Below are 15,762 nucleotides of genomic sequence, written 5' to 3'. Positions count from 1 at the left end.
TTTGATTTAATGATTGAGTCTAGAACAGCAGTCTTTAGTATTGGTTCTTTCTTAGCTGTTGGTCTACCCTAGCGTAATGAGCAGGTGTAGGGTGAGGCAAGTTAGACATGGTCCAGCTTGGCTCCTTTATGTTGAGCACAGCCAGTTATAGCCAGTCTCCAGTGTGGCCCAGTCCAGCCCTACTGGCACAACAACAGGCCCACAACAATAGGAGAGGAGGCTCACGGTTGTTACTCTGCCTCTGAAGTAAACTGTTTCATGGAGTGGTTCTGTACACAGTCCAAGGTGACAGCTGTTTGAAACGGCACCATACGAGACACTGTTTAGACTGTCTTATGTAAAAGTGTTGGTGTTTTTTCTGTTTTGTCATTTTGAATTGTTTTATGTTCTAGCTGAACTTTATCTGAAGTTCAACTGTGTGATTAAAGCCAACCATGCTTCAAGCTCTCTTAAAACAGGAGAAAACATTTCACACTGAGGTCATTCAGATAAATTAGAATCTGTGTCCTGGCACCAGAGGCTATGTTGTCTAGTGTTGCCATTTTGATTCCAAGGATTTACATGCTATCAACGTTTTATCTTCTGACAGTATACAAAATGGTGACTGGCTCTATCAAATCATCCCAGACCATTTTAGCAAATATTTCGTTCATTTTCCATACCTCTACTTCGAGCAAAATTACAGTACAACGTTTTTTGAAAAAGTCAGGTTACAGTAGGCTAAATGACAGTAAATTAAGTCTATGGCCTTTTTACCCTACAGCCAGACTATATCTAGCTTACTTCTTTGCTAATGTAGGCCTAGTCTGCTCCATTGTGATGGCAAGGCCATTCCCACCGAGCACGCCACGTCATTTCAGTGTGGAAATTTGGGTCATATTTGGTTGAGACGTTAATCAATGAGATTTCAAACGTTATTCACCCGCTCAAAAAGACAGCCAGAAGTTTGTTGAATTCCCAAGGTGTTATCAGTATGCTTTCAACCATCTAAAAGCACAACCAAATTCCAATGGAAAAACAATGTCTGATTTTTGGTTTAGTTGTCATCTAAATGTGTTATATGTGAATACAATGGGAGATATGTTATATTTATACAACAATTGAATGTGTTATGCTTCATCTAATAGCACAACCAAATGACCTGCATTGCACTTGAGATCACATTAAAAGTACCCTCTTAGAAAGAAAGGTGCTGTCTAGAACCTAAAAGGGTTCTTTGGCTGTCCCCATAGGATAACCCTTTGAAGAACCTATTTTGGGTGTCATGTAGAACTCTTTACACAGAGGGTTCTACATAGAACCCAAAAGAGTTCTACCTGGAACCAAAAAGGGTTATTCTATGGGGAAAGCCGCAGAACCATTTTGGAACCCTTTTTTTCTAAGAGTGTACATAGTGCAAGTGATCAATACTGTTCGAGATTCTGTGCAGATTATTACAGCAATTGTGAAGATCTTCAGAGACCTGCGACCTTTGCATGTTATCTTGAACATGCACACTTCTATTGTTACATAAGAAGACATTTACAGTGCCTTCGGAAAGTATTCAGACCCCTTGACTTTTACACACAATACCCCATAATGACAAAGCGAAAACAGTTTAAAAAGAAAATGTTACCAAATGTATGAAACATTCTAAACAGAAATACCTTATTTACATAAGTATTCAGACCCTTTGCTATTATACTCGAAACTGAGCTCAGGTACATCCTGTTTCCATTGATCATCCTTGAGATGTTTCTACAACTTGATTGGAGTCCACCTGTGGTAAATTCTATTGATTGGACATGATTTGGAAAGTCACACACCTGTCTATATAAGGTCCCACAGATGAGAGTGCATGTCAAAAACCAAGCCATGAGGTCGAACTCTTTGGCCTGAATGCGTCACGTCTCGAGGATACCTTGCACCATCCCTACGGTGAAGCATGGTGGTGGCAGCATCATGCTGTGGGGATGTTTTTCAGCGACAGGGACTGGGAGACTAGTCAGGATCGAGGCAAAGATGAACGGAGCAAAGTACAGAGAGATCCTTGATGAAAACCTGCTTCAGAGCGCTCAGGACCTCAGGCTGAGGCGAAGGTTCACCTTCCATCAGGACAATGACGCTAAGCACACAGCCAAGACAACGCAGGAGTGGCTTCGGGACAAGTCTCTGAATGTCCTTGAGTGGCCCAGCCAGAGCCCGGACTTGAACCCAATCGAACATCTCTGGAGAGACATGACAATAGCTGTGCACCAATGCTCCCCATCCAACCTGACAGAGCTTGAGAGGATCTGCAGAGAAGAATGGGAGAAACTCCCCAAATACAGGTGTGCCAAGCTTGTAGCATCATACTCAAGAAAACTCGATGCTGTAATCGCTGCCAAAGGTGCTTCAACAAACTACAGAGTAAAGTATCTGAATACTTACAGTGGGGAGAACAAGTATTTGATACACTGCCGATTTTGCAGGTTTTCCTACTTACAAAGCATGTAGAGGTCTGTAATTCTTATCATAGGTACACTTCAACTGTGAGAGACGGAATCTAAAACAAAAATCCAGAAAATCACATTGTATGATTTTTAAGTAATTAATTTGCATTTTATTGCATGACATAAGTATTTGATCACCTACCAACCAGTAAGAATTCCGGCTCTCACAGACCTGTTAGTTTTTCTTTAAGAAGCCCTCCTGTTCTCCACTCATTACCTGTATTAACTGCACCTGTTTGAACTCGTTACCTGTATAAAAGACACCTGTCCACACACTCAATCAAACAGACTCCAACCTCTCCACAATGGCCAAGACCAGAGAGCTGTGTAAGGACATCAGGGATAAAATTGTAGACCTGCACAAGGCTGGGATGGGCTACAGGACAATAGGCAAGCAGCTTGGTGAGAAGGCAACAACTGTTGGCGCAATTATTAGAAAATGGAAGAAGTTCAAGATGCCGGTCAATCACCCTTGGTCTGGGGCTCCATGCAAGATCTCACCTCTTTGGGCATCAATGATCATGAGGAAGGTGAGGGATCAGCCCAGAACTACACGGCAGGACCTGGTCAATGACCTGAAGAGAGCTGGGACCACGGTCTCAAAGAAAACCATTAGTAACACACTACGCCATCATGGATTAAAATCCTGCAGCGCACGCAAGGTCCCCCTGCTCAAGCCAGCGCATGTCCAGGCCCGTCTGAAGTTTGCGAATGACCATCTGGATGATCCAGAGGAGGAATGGGAGAAGGTCATGTGGTCTGATGAGACAAAAATAGAGCTTTTTGGTCTAAACTCCACTCGCCGTGTTTGGAGGAAGAAGAAGGATGAGTACAACCCCAAGAATACCATCCCAACCGTGAAGCATGGAGGTGGAAACATCATTCTTTGGGGATGCTTTTCTGCAAAGGGGACAGGATGACTGCACCGTATTGAGGGGAGGATGGATGGGGCCATGTATCGCGAGATCTTGGCCAACAACCTCCTTCCCTCAGTAAGAGCATTGAAGATGGGTCGTGGCTGGATCTTCCAGCATGACAACGACCCGAAACACACAGCCAGGGCAACTAAGGAGTGGCTCCGTAAGAAGCATCTCAAGGTCCTGGAGTGGCCTAGCCAGTCTCCAGACCTGAACCCAATAGAAAATCTTTGGAGGGAGCTGAAAGTCCGTATTGCCCAGCGACAGCCCCGAAACCTGAAGGATCTGGAGAAGGTCTGGAGGGAGGAGTGGGCCAAAATCCCTGCTGCAGTGTGTGCAAACCTGGTCAAGAACTACAGGAAACGTATGATCTCTGTAATTGCAAACAAAGGTTTCTGTACCAAATATTAAGTTCTGCTTTTCTGATGTATCAAATACTTATGTCATGCAATAAAATGCAAATGAATTACTTAAAAATCATACAATGTGATTTTCAGGATTTTTGTTTTAGATTCCGTCTCTCACAGTTGAAGTGTACCTATGATAAAAATGACAGACCTCTACATGCGTTGTAAGTAGTAAAACCTGCAAAATCGGCAGTGTATCAAATACTTGTTCTCCCCACTGTATGTGAATGTGATATTTCAGTTTTTTTTTTTAAATACATTTGCAAGCATTTCTAAAAAACAGTTTTTGCTTTGTCATTATGGGGTATTGTGTGTAGATTGCTGAAGGAATAAAAACAATTTCAACAATTTTAGAATAAGGCTGTAACGTAACAAAATGTGGAAAAAGTCAAGGGTTCTGAATACTTTCCAAAGGCACTGTATCAAGTTACAGTATGCTAACCTTTAAATGTGGCAATGGATGTGTTACTCATTATTATAAGTTTGAAAAAATACTGTTACATTAGTTTGTAAGATAGCCTTAACTTTAGGATATTTAATGTATTACAAAATATTTTTGAATTGTGTTTGATTGACAGTGCAGGATAAGTTTCATCTGAGCCACTGTGTAAGGTTCTGCTTTTATTTTCTTAGTCAACCTTGTGTTCTTTTTCTTTGTGTTCTGGAACGTAGCCCTTTTTCTTTGTGTTCTGGAACGTAGCACTGTTTCTTTGTGTTCTGGAACGTAGCCCTTTTTCTTTGTGTTCTGGAACGTAGCACTGTTTCTTTGTGTTCTGGAACGTAGCCCTGTTTCTTTGTGTTCTGGAACGTAGCCCTTTTTTTTGTGTTCTGGAACGTAGCACTGTTTCTTTGTGTTCTGGAACTTAGCCCTGTTTCTTTGTGTTCTGGAACGTAGCACTGTTTCTTTGTGTTCTGGAACATAGCCCTGTTTCTTTGTGTTCTGGAACGTAGCCCTTTTTCTTTGTGTTCTGGAACGTAGCCCTGTTTCTTTGTGTTCTGGAACGTAGCCCTGTTTCTTTGTGTTCTGGAACGTAGCCCTGTCTTTCATTTTTGTTCATTGATTTCCCCCCGTGTTCATTTCTCGCCTGGTCTCATCGGCTCCCTGTTCAGTTCTTTCTGTTTGTATGGTTGTGAGGTATTGTTTGTTTTTGACTGCCTAACTGTGGTTGACCATTGGCTGCGACCACGATTCCTGCCGTCTGTGAAGGCTTAATAAACATCTGCCGCGCTCTGCGCGTGAATCTACTCCTTTTTCTCCCTTAGTGTTCATTAGACACTGACTTAATCCCATTCTTTAACTTTTATTTTTGTTCAGTTGGAGACGTGAATCCAACATATCATTTGGTAACATGTCGACAAGTTAATAGGCTTTTTACTGTATTGTAAAAGTGATTTTGAATTGTGTTTGGTGAACAAATTCCAGCTTGTCTACAAATTAATAATTTCTATGTTGGATTCACGTCTAAATCTCAATCAAGAATCAACGTTAAAGAAAAGTACTAAATCAAATTTAACTTTATTAAAAGTTTATTTTGATTTAGTCCTATTCTTTAACTTTGTCTACAAATGACTAACTGGAATTAAAGAAGTGAATGAATATGACTAAATCTAATAATTTATGAGGACATAATCCCGTGGTTGAAATTTCACCCTCAAAACAACTGCAATCCAGGTCATAACAACAAAAATCCTATGTATTTTCCACAGATTCTACCTCACAATACGTTGACAAATTACATCAAAACAACGTTGATTCAACTATTTTGTGGCCAGTGGGTTCTGCCTATCATAGTTATTAGATCCCGGATCTATTGATGCTAAAATATTCAGGCTTTTGGAGAAGGCTCTGCAGACTCATTTTCCCCTCAGTTCTGACTGATGCACAACCGACCGGCGAAGTTCTCTTGAGACATTTGTTGCCTTTTGAAGCTGCCCGAGTAAAAGGAGGGTTTTGTAGGGTAAGCTCATGCCAGAAGCAACATCTGCAGTGAAAATGGGAGGTCCTGCCTTGTCAGAGTTTGATATAGGCCTCAGTGACCGCCTTAGACTCCAAATAATACAGCAATCTGTTTTTACAGGTTTTTTGGACTGAAGACTGCCCTCCCACATCCACTGTCAACATCCTATTTTAGTTGATATACTTCAAACATTTTGTTACTCCGTATAGGCCAATTTTTCTCTTATACTGAGTTTTTTTGTATGAAGTTTCCAGATAACTAGGCCCTTGCTTTGATATGCAAGCTGTCATTTGATTGACATTCATCAAACTACAACCTCTAGACGTGTGTGTGTGATACGGGTGCACATTTCTACAGTGGGTACCTGTAGCTCAGTGTCAATTTGACATTTACATTTTAATCATCTTATCCAGAGCTCCTTACAGAAAAAATTTGGGTTAAGTGCCTTGCTCAAGGGCACATCGGCAGATTTTTCACCTAGTCGGCTCGGGGTTCGAACCAGCTACCATTCGGTTACTGGCACCACGCTCTTAACCACTAGGCTACCTGCTGAGAGAGACGGGGTTGTGGTCCTTACTGCTCTTTGTTAGGAATTCCTCCGAGTTCTCCGTTGAAGAGATGAGCGTCTCAGATGTGGGCCTGATCACTGCGTCAGTATTACAGGGTTAAATGGGTCCACAGGGTTAACTGGGGGTCCCTGGCACTGTCAGAACTGTTAGCGGTGCTGCCGAGACCAGTTTGGAGGAGGCACTGATGTAGCTAGGTAGAGGCTAACCAGCTTTGACAGCTCTGAAAACAAGTGGGCCAGTAAGGTGGCGAGGCTACGTTCTGCTACTGTATCATCTGCTGGAGGGGGGGGGGGGTATTCATCTGATACCCACAAACAGACTCCGCTCACTTAAGTGTTTTCCACATCAGCGAGCCGGGAAAAAAAGACGCCATGTTTTAGGTTTCCATCCTCACAGTTGTGCCTGAAAGAGAAACTATTTAGCAGTTCTTATGTCTGAACCGAAGCCCACACTCAAACCAGACGCCCCTTAGAGGGGTATCAGGACTGGTTAGATGAACAGGACGAAGATGCGTAGTGTTGATTTGCCACCTACTCAGATTAAATAAGAAACGAACGCATTGCTCTAAATCTCAACTGATATTTTATCAATAGATTGTAACCATGTGCCGAATAAAGGCTTGTTCTATAACCATCTCATTGTTTTAAATCAAAGTTTCAGGTCGAAAACTGTGTCCAGGTGACTGGCGGATATAAAAAGAGTTGCCATTTCCCCTGGAAGTTACACTCTTAACAACCCAGTCAAAAATCACAAAGTGTCTTCACTTTCCCCAAATGAAACCCAAACGGCCGTGGTTGGTCACGAGTGAGCAGTGTCTCGGTTGAAAGCCTTGCCACCCACGGTGTGGACCATGTCAGGAATGTTCCCTCCCTGGGATGTGACTCGTACTGCCTAGAGTCTTAATGGCTCCCAGACTGGCCCCGTGTTAGAGTCCAAGGCTCTGTGGAGGCTGGGCCTGTTTAACCAGCAGTAAACTGCTATGTCTTGGGCTATCTGATATGATAAAGTAGAGGCAGACCCCTGGGCCTGAGCAGTCTGATCCGAAACTCCAGGGTGCCGATCAGGTCACTGCGATCAGATCCTGAGGTGGATGCTTCTCGGCTTCACGAAGGTGACTGCATGCAAGAGTCACGTCAAACTTAGCCTAGACATTTTAGACACTCGTTTGATAGTAAGTCTACGAATAGCAGGTATTGGCCTATTCATTGCCTAGAGAATAAATATTTCCCAGAAAGCTCCTTTGTAAAGATCAGGCATCACTGCTTGGTCAGCCATCCATTGTTGCGCCAACATATTATGAGCCCGTAACCCAATTGGCTGAAGTCCATGTCAGTTTAGCACTTTAGAACATTGCTTAAGAAGTAACCAGGCCCATAAGTCGTCAAATGAATCACTTACCGAGGGCTAATGAAATGCCCAGGCAATTTTCAACTGTGATTCCTGCAGGCTTCATCAATGTGAGTCTGTGTTGACCAAGAGTTCACAGAGTTAAATCTGCCTCTCCTCTGCCCACATGACTCCTACCAGAGTGAGCGGGAGGCTTTGAAGAACCTGTAGTCAATGAGGTAGTGGTGCCATTAAAGTTGATTACCAGGTTTCGAAAATGACTTGCTTTGAGGTCAATGAGAGGTCAATGAGGTCAATGAGCCAAGCTGAGAAGGCTAGTTGGATCACATCTTGTCTTCTGATGTAAAAATTACTTTTTAACCGTGCTGTTTGGCCAGCCAGACTCTATATCAGGGGGCGGCTGATGTAATTGCTACGCAGAAGCGCACAGAGTAGTAGCCGTGAAGTGTCAAACCGCCAGCCTAATGCTGCTGATGTATGACCACGGTTAGACGGTGGTTTATGCGGCGCCGTGTTGTGCCGCGTCTTTGGGATGACGTAGAAATAGAACAAAGCGGATTAGGATGCCTAAAAAGATGAAGGGTTGGAATTACCAGTCGTGAACTTCATCGCGGTGCGCTCCCCATTTCAAGCAAAGTGTCATTGATGTTGTCGATTTCAAATTGTACAGGACCATAAGTATGTGTGTCAAAACTGTCTTCTATTGATTGGGATTGAAATGGATTCCCACCTAGTGTGGAGACAGACACACTTCCACAACTTGAGCTCTTGTTTTTGTTGTTTGACAACTTTAATCCATTCAACAATGTTTCTCGTATTCTGATTCTGATATTTTCGGAACTCTTTTTCAAACAGGGACACTCAGGCAGTTTATGTAACGTAGTCGGCTCATTGGCATTCAGCTTGGAATAGCACCCTGGCAGACACCTATTCACCTGGGAGCATGTTCTGGGCATGGAAGTTGAGACAAAGGAGGATATAGCCTACATTATAAGTTGACATTCTTGAAATGTGTGGAAAAATATTAAGTTGCCAAGTAGGCTACAGTATCATATTAACATGACAATGTTATGATGAGGCAGACTTGCAGCAAATGTCTCTACGTTTGTTTGTTTGGCTCACATTCCTGTGAACACCTCTCCAAACATATGCAGTATCCCGTCATGGAGGTGGGTGGTTGTGGTGGGCTAGGTCAGGGGCAGAGCCAGGGGCCGGGCAGGGGGTCCTCTGGGATTACACGGCTAATCTGAGGACAGACGAGGGACACCTGTGCCCCCACATAATTCAGACTGGAGGATTATGGGAGCCACACTGCGCTAATGAGGGGAGGACGCTTGGCTGGGCTTGGCAAGGACACACAGACAGACTGGGTTACTGGAGGGAGGGCCAGAGTGGAGGGAACTCCTGAGGGAGGGACAGCGAAGTGCCGCCTGATGGCTCTGGCTGTCATCCACACTATTATGACCCGACTGTTGCAGCCACGTGTGTCTGACCGTCTGAGAGAGCACGGCACGCACCGTATGTTGAGCAACTCTTAGATTATTGTTACTACGTCAACTCGTCGATACCGGAATTGACTTTCTACAGAATCAAAGTGCATGTTGTGGTCTACAGACTGTTTAGTCAAAAAGCCAACAGAGATGAGAGCCGATCGCTTTGATTGTTCTATTATGCAACGGAATGGAATTTGATTAGCGGGCGTCGTGTCATCAGCGTTCTCCTCTCTTGTGGGTTTAGCCCCTCACACTGTCTGGCCGTGTGTGCACAGCACGGCGCTGATCCAACCCACTCTGCCTTCGCCTCGGCTGGGAAAGCATTCTCATGTCGGCCCTGGCCCGGAGAAAAGCAGACTGGATACGCGGCTCAGGAAACGCTGAGGAAATAGAGTCATGTGAGAAAGCCAAGCGGAGAGGCCTGGCTGGCTGGCTGAAGAGGAGCCCACTCCAGTCCCAGATTCAGTGCTGTGTGTGCGTCTGTGCGACAGCTGAACAAAGAGCACAGCCATCTCGCCAAACCATGCAGATCAGAAAAGCCTCCAGTACGCTCTCCTAGTCTGTACTATTCCACAGCTATACTACAGCTGTATTACAAAATACTACTGGTATACTACAACTATACTACAGGTCCCTGGATCTTCCTGACACTATTGCATGCAGTGGATGCGGGCCTGGATCTCATGGTTGGACTGTAGGCGGGTAGGAGGGCCCAGCAGTCCAGAAGATCATCTGACAGGTCCTGGATCAGTGACAGGAGGGCAGGAGGAGAGAGGAGCATGCGCTATCCCTCATTGTAGTTAGACAGTCCCCTGGGTCTTATCAATCGAGGCAAAGGAATGATCTGAGGGGACACGGGCGGGGAGAGATGCTGCATTGCAGACACTTTTTGTATCTTCTCAATCATTTGTTGTCCGTGTAAAAAGTTCATCTGAGCGTCTAAATGACTCGTACTACGCCCGGCTAACTATGCTTTGAAGCATTTTTGGAAGTTATATTAAGGGTTAGATTGTCTTGATATAACAAATAAATATATGTGTTGAATGTTGCATGGCCAGTTAATTAGTTCCATTACCCAACAGGTGTTTTTATTTATTACTTTTGACATATTTGCATGACTCGCAGGTGTTTTTCTAGAGGGGAACTCAGAGCTGGCAATCGGGTGTAGACTGAGGATGTCACTGTCCTCTTAAAGACGAGGTTAATGATCCCTGTCAGAAATAGACAGACGCTGTTGAACTTCCTTCTGGGCCTCAGTCATTTTCCTATGATTTACCAGTGTGTTCAGTAAGGTTGCGATCAGAGTTCCCAAGTTGACTCTTTTATAGACTAATCACATGGCTATGTAAGAAGTTGGCACAAATGAGTTGGCTGTTGGCATACTGTTTTTTTCAACGCCCTGTTTCAGATTTTTTCACCTTTGAAAAGCTTGACTCACTCTTCCAAGCCGAGAAATGAATTAGCCTAATTGACATAGCCTATCTCAAAGTGAAGACATAGCCCATGTTCGGTGAAGGTTCTCCGCTGGTCTGTGACGACAGCGAATGAAGCAAATAAATTCAATAAATCGTGTTTTTTGTTGTTGTTGTAGCTGTCGGAGGCAATTTCCCTTGGACCTCGAGGGAGGTGGTGGAGGGAGGTGGAAGGTTTGAGCCAAGTGCCGCCTGTCTGTCTGCCTGTCTGTCTGCCTGGCCTGTATGAGTCATGTAATGGGAGGCTGGCGCAGAGCTCCTGCTCGGTCCCCTGTGTCTGTGGTCTGTATGGCACACTGAGTTTAAATCAATATCTGGGCTGTTTATTTAAAGGTGATGGGGTCGTTAGTCAATGGAGGTCCTCATTCGCGGTGCACGGAGGGGACTGTATTTCCCGTCCAAACACAGAGAATGTGTATTTCGCGAAGGTTGTCCACATCGTGTGTTTTATGTGCCACGCGGGACAGGGCTGCTGGATATCCATCACATTTCTAGTTGTTAGCCAGGAGTTCAAAAGGAGAATGTCCTTCACCAATAGGCTCCTATTCTCAGCGGTGGATTTCCCAATTCGGTAGTATGAAGTAGGTCTTCACAGACCCGTATGTTTTCACGAGGCTGAATGTGTCCTTGGATTGGATCTATCTTCCTCAGAGAAGACACATTCACACCAAATTGCTACTACTGAACGGACCATGTATGCCTAGATGTTAGCGAACATGTTAGACCCTTTTAGAAGCTGGAGAGGAAGACCAGCCTTGTTTACAGTGTACAGAAAATACCTCAGGTCATCAACCAGGAAGGCCAAGAGATGACACGTTTCGTTCTGCCGAATGAGCTATCTCTGCCTTTCAGTTTGTTCAAGACTATTTTTTAACTTGTGCAATGCAGATTGTGTTGACTACGGTAGGCTACTTCACAACACCAGGAGCCAATTAAAAGAGTAGTGCAATGACATCCCTGTTGGGCATATTTTATTTTGACTATAAAGTTCACGTCAAAGTTTATTGGCCAATATTTTGTCCGTAAATGTCTAGGCGTACATAACACTACGACCTATGTGTGTCTCACTGCTCATAAAACAACCATTAGTGTTGTTTCTATCTCAATAGCTAGGCTATTTAGGCATGCAATGCCTAAATAGGGGCCTAACATATTAGCAAGGGCTATTGCAGTCTGTTCTCCACAAGCCACTTCAGTTGGCCCACAAATTGAGCATGTTACTGAACTGAGGATGGTCATCCATTTTGTAGGTGAGAGAGGGGGTCAAGTGGAGTTGCGAGGCTGTTCCTCTCCTCTCACCAGTCAACAACACCCCGTCCATACACGCACACTTTCTCCCGTAGCCTCCGATGAGGGAAACCCGAACCGGGCGCTATAAGAGCATGTCACAGCTCATTAGGGGGAAGGGGGTGGGTGTATAAAGGTGCTAGAAGTGGCCTCTGCTTGAGTTGGAGCGTCACCAAGGACAGGAAGCTAGCCCACAGGGCCGAGCGTGCAGCACTAAGTCAGCCAGCCAGCAGTCTGCACTACTGCACCTACGTCAGTGACACTGCCACAAATCCATCTGTCCCGGGGGCCAAGGGCTACTGCCGGGCTCCAAACATAACAAGGCAGCAGGAAGGAGGAATTAACTTTCATTAATTGTTTCGCCTCCCTAATTCGAGCATGTCATCTGATTGATGTATAGGGGTTGCGTTTCAGTGGCTCTGTGTGTTTAATACGCTGGCCACTGCTTGCGGGTTTATGTCACTTTATTGTGACGGGCTGCTCAGGTCTAGTGTTCCCTTTTAATGTGCTTAGGGAAAGAAAGGGGGGTAGCTACTAGCTAGCAATGTTAGCAGTCTGGTTCCTGGCCAGACAGTCGATGGAGCTCAGTTGCCTCCAGTTCCCTCCAGTCAGCAGGCTGCTTGTCTCAGTGCTCCTACTGAATACTAATGTAATGTTCTGTTCGCACAGTGGTGGGAGACAGTGAGGGCATGGCAAGCTAGTAGGCAGACGAGTGCTTGTGTTGTATCCTCACATGGCCTTTTCCCCAGCAGCCATCACCATGAGAAAAAAATACTACCGTTTACTGTAGAACTCTGTAGTATCCCTCGATCATGTATAGTACTGACTATATAATTTTGTAAATACTGTAGAATACTGTACTACACACTGTATTGATATGCTATTCCCCTCCCCCATATCCCAATTACTGCCACCCATGAGTGAGAAACCTACATGCCAAGTATAGACCGTATATTGTGTTCCCTACAGGTTATAGAAAAGAGCAGAAGCCCTGAACCCAGCTGTTCAGACCCCAGTCCTACCTACTTACAGGTTATAGAAAAGAGCAGAAGTCCTGAACCTAGCTGTTCAGACCCCAGTCCTACCTACTTACAGGTTATAGAAAAGAGCAGAAGTCCTGAACCCAGCTGTTCAGACCCCAGTCCTACCTACTTACAGGTTATAGAAAAGAGCAGAAGTCCTGAACCTAGCTGTTCAGACCCCAGTCCTACCTACTTACAGGTTATAGAAAAGAGCAGAAGCCCTGAACCTAGCTGTTCAGACCCCAGTCCTACCTACTTACAGGTTATAGAAAAGAGCAGAAGTCCTGAACCTAGCTGTTCAGACCCCAGTCCTACCTACTTACAGGTTATAGAAAAGAGCAGAAGCCCTGAACCTAGCTGTTCAGACCCCAGTCCTACCTACTTACAGGTTTTAGAAAAGAGCAGAAGTCCTGAACCTAGCTGTTCAGACCCCAGTCCTACCTACTTACAGGTTATAGAAAAGAGCAGAAGTCCTGAACCCAGCTGTTCAGACCCCAGTCCTACCTACTTACAGGTTATAGAAAAGAGCAGAAGTCCTGAACCTAGCTGTTCAGACCCCAGTCCTACCTACTTACAGGTTATAGAAAAGAGCAGAAGTCCTGAACCTAGCTGTTCAGACCCCAGTCCTACCTACTTACAGGTTATAGAAAAGAGCAGAAGTCCTGAACCTAGCTGTTCAGACCCCAGTCCTACCTACTTACAGGTTATAGAAAAGAGCAGAAGTCCTGAACCTAGCTGTTCAGACCCCAGTCCTACCTACTTACAGGTTATAGAAAAGAGCAGAAGTCCTGAACCCAGCTGTTCAGACCCCAGTCCTACCTACTTACAGGTTATAGAAAAGAGCAGAAGTCCTGAACCTAGCTGTTCAGACCCCAGTCCTACCTACTTACAGGTTATAGAAAAGAGCAGAAGTCCTGAACCTAGCTGTTCAGACCCCAGTCCTACCTACTTACAGGTTATAGAAAAGAGCAGAAGTCCTGAACCTAGCTGTTCAGACCCCAGTCCTACCTACTTACAGGTTATAAAAAAGAGCAGAAGTCCTGAACCCAGCTGTTCAGACCCCAGTCCTACCTACTTACAGGTTATAGAAAATAGCAGAAGTCCTGAACCTAGCTGTTCAGACCCCAGTCCTACCTACTTACAGGTTATAGAAAAGAGCAGAAGCCCTGAACCTAGCTGTTCAGACCCCAGTCCTACCTACTTACAGGTTATAGAAAAGAGCAGAAGTCCTGAACCTAGCTGTTCAGACCCCAGTCCTACCTACTTACAGGTTATAGAAAAGAGCAGAAGCCCTGAACCTAGCTGTTCAGACCCCAGTCCCACCTACTTACAGGTTATAGAAAAGAGCAGAAGCCCTGAACCTAGCTGTTCAGACCCCAGTCCTACCTACTTACAGCTTATAGAAAAGAGCAGAAGCCCTGAACCTAGCTGTTCAGACCCCAGTCCTACCTACTTACAGGTTATAGAAAAGAGCAGAAGCTCTGAACCTAGCCGTTGAGACCCCAGTCCTACCTACTTACAGGTTATAGAAAAGAGCAGAAGCTCTGAACCCAGCTGTTCAGACCCCAGTCCTACCTACTTACAGGTTATAGAAAAGAGCAGAAGCCCTGAACCTAGCCGTTGAGACCCCAGTCCCACCTACTTACAGGTTATAGAAAAGAGCAGAAGCCCTGAACCCAGCTGTTCAGACCCCAGTCCTACCTACTTACAGGTTACAGAAAAGAGCAGAAGCCCTGAACCTAGCTGTTCAGACCCTAGTCCTACCTACTTACAGGTTATAGAAAAGAGCAGAAGCCCTGAACCCAGCTGTTCAGACCCCAGTCCTACCTACTTACAGGTTATAGAAAAGAGCAGAAGTCCTGAACGTAGCTGTTCAGACCCCAGTCCTACCTACTTACAGGTTATAGAAAAGAGCAGAAGCCCTGAACCTAGCTGTTCAGACCCCAGTCCTACCTACTTACAGGTTATAGAAAAGAGCAGAAGCCCTGAACCTAGCTGTTCAGACCCCAGTCCTACCTACTTACAGGTTATGGACAATTTGCTCTTTTAGTATTTGTCCAGTAGATTTCCTCAAGGAGAAAGCCCAAACAAAGTAACACAAGCTAATAAAAAAAAAAAGATAATGAAACAAAAAATAATAAAACAAAAACACTATAGTAAATACTACAGTATACTACAGTAATGTCTGCAAAAACACTACAGTGAATACTACAGTATACTACAGTAATGTCTGTAAAAACATTTTAGTAAATACTACAGTGTACTACAGTAATGTTTGCAAAAACACTACAGTGAATACTACAGTATACTACACTCATATCCGCAAAAACACTACGGTAAATACTACGGTATTATTCAGTGTAGTGTTTTTGCACATGAAGCCCACACGATTGAATTTTGCGCCTGTCCCAAATAGCACAATATTCCCTATAAAGTACACGATTTTTGACCAGACGATATCTTCCCCAGTTACTGGTTCCCTACAGTAAAGTTAAGCCTGTATGGCAAATTGATCTCGTGTTATGCATGGTCATTTCGATCCGGTTGTATGCATTTTGGGAAGGATGTTGAACACTGGCCTATCCCTTTATGTCTTCGGTTGTTGAATAAGAGAATTGCATTTTTTTTTTTTTCAGGGAACACTTGGCATGTCATCACCTTCCTTCCCAACCCTGATGCCTGCTGTGTCTCTCAGGCCCTTACACACACATATTGCTTAGATTGAGACACGGGGTTACTCTCCGTCTCCCGACTGTATCCTGGTTTCACTCGGTCATGGAAAACGACACAGTCCCAGGATATTCTCCATCCGTCTTACA

General features: G+C 44.6%; 1 protein-coding gene and 1 non-coding gene across 12 annotated transcripts in view; both read left to right on the top strand.

The window, feature by feature from the left end:
- LOC139546920 (formin-like protein 2) overlaps nucleotides 1-15,762 on the top strand; it is a 78,498-nt gene that overhangs the window by 16,256 nt on the left and 46,480 nt on the right. The gene's annotated exons all lie outside the window — the stretch shown is intronic.
- On the top strand, nucleotides 14,976-15,030 carry LOC139547420 (U7 small nuclear RNA). Its single transcript, XR_011669491.1, has one exon. It is a non-coding gene; the product is annotated as a U7 small nuclear RNA (small nuclear RNA).

This window comes from Salvelinus alpinus, chromosome 20, assembly GCF_045679555.1.
Source record: "Salvelinus alpinus chromosome 20, SLU_Salpinus.1, whole genome shotgun sequence".
NCBI lineage: Eukaryota > Metazoa > Chordata > Actinopteri > Salmoniformes > Salmonidae > Salvelinus > Salvelinus alpinus.
Note: the sequence above shows the minus strand (reverse complement) of the source record. Positions and strands in the feature narration are given on the sequence as shown.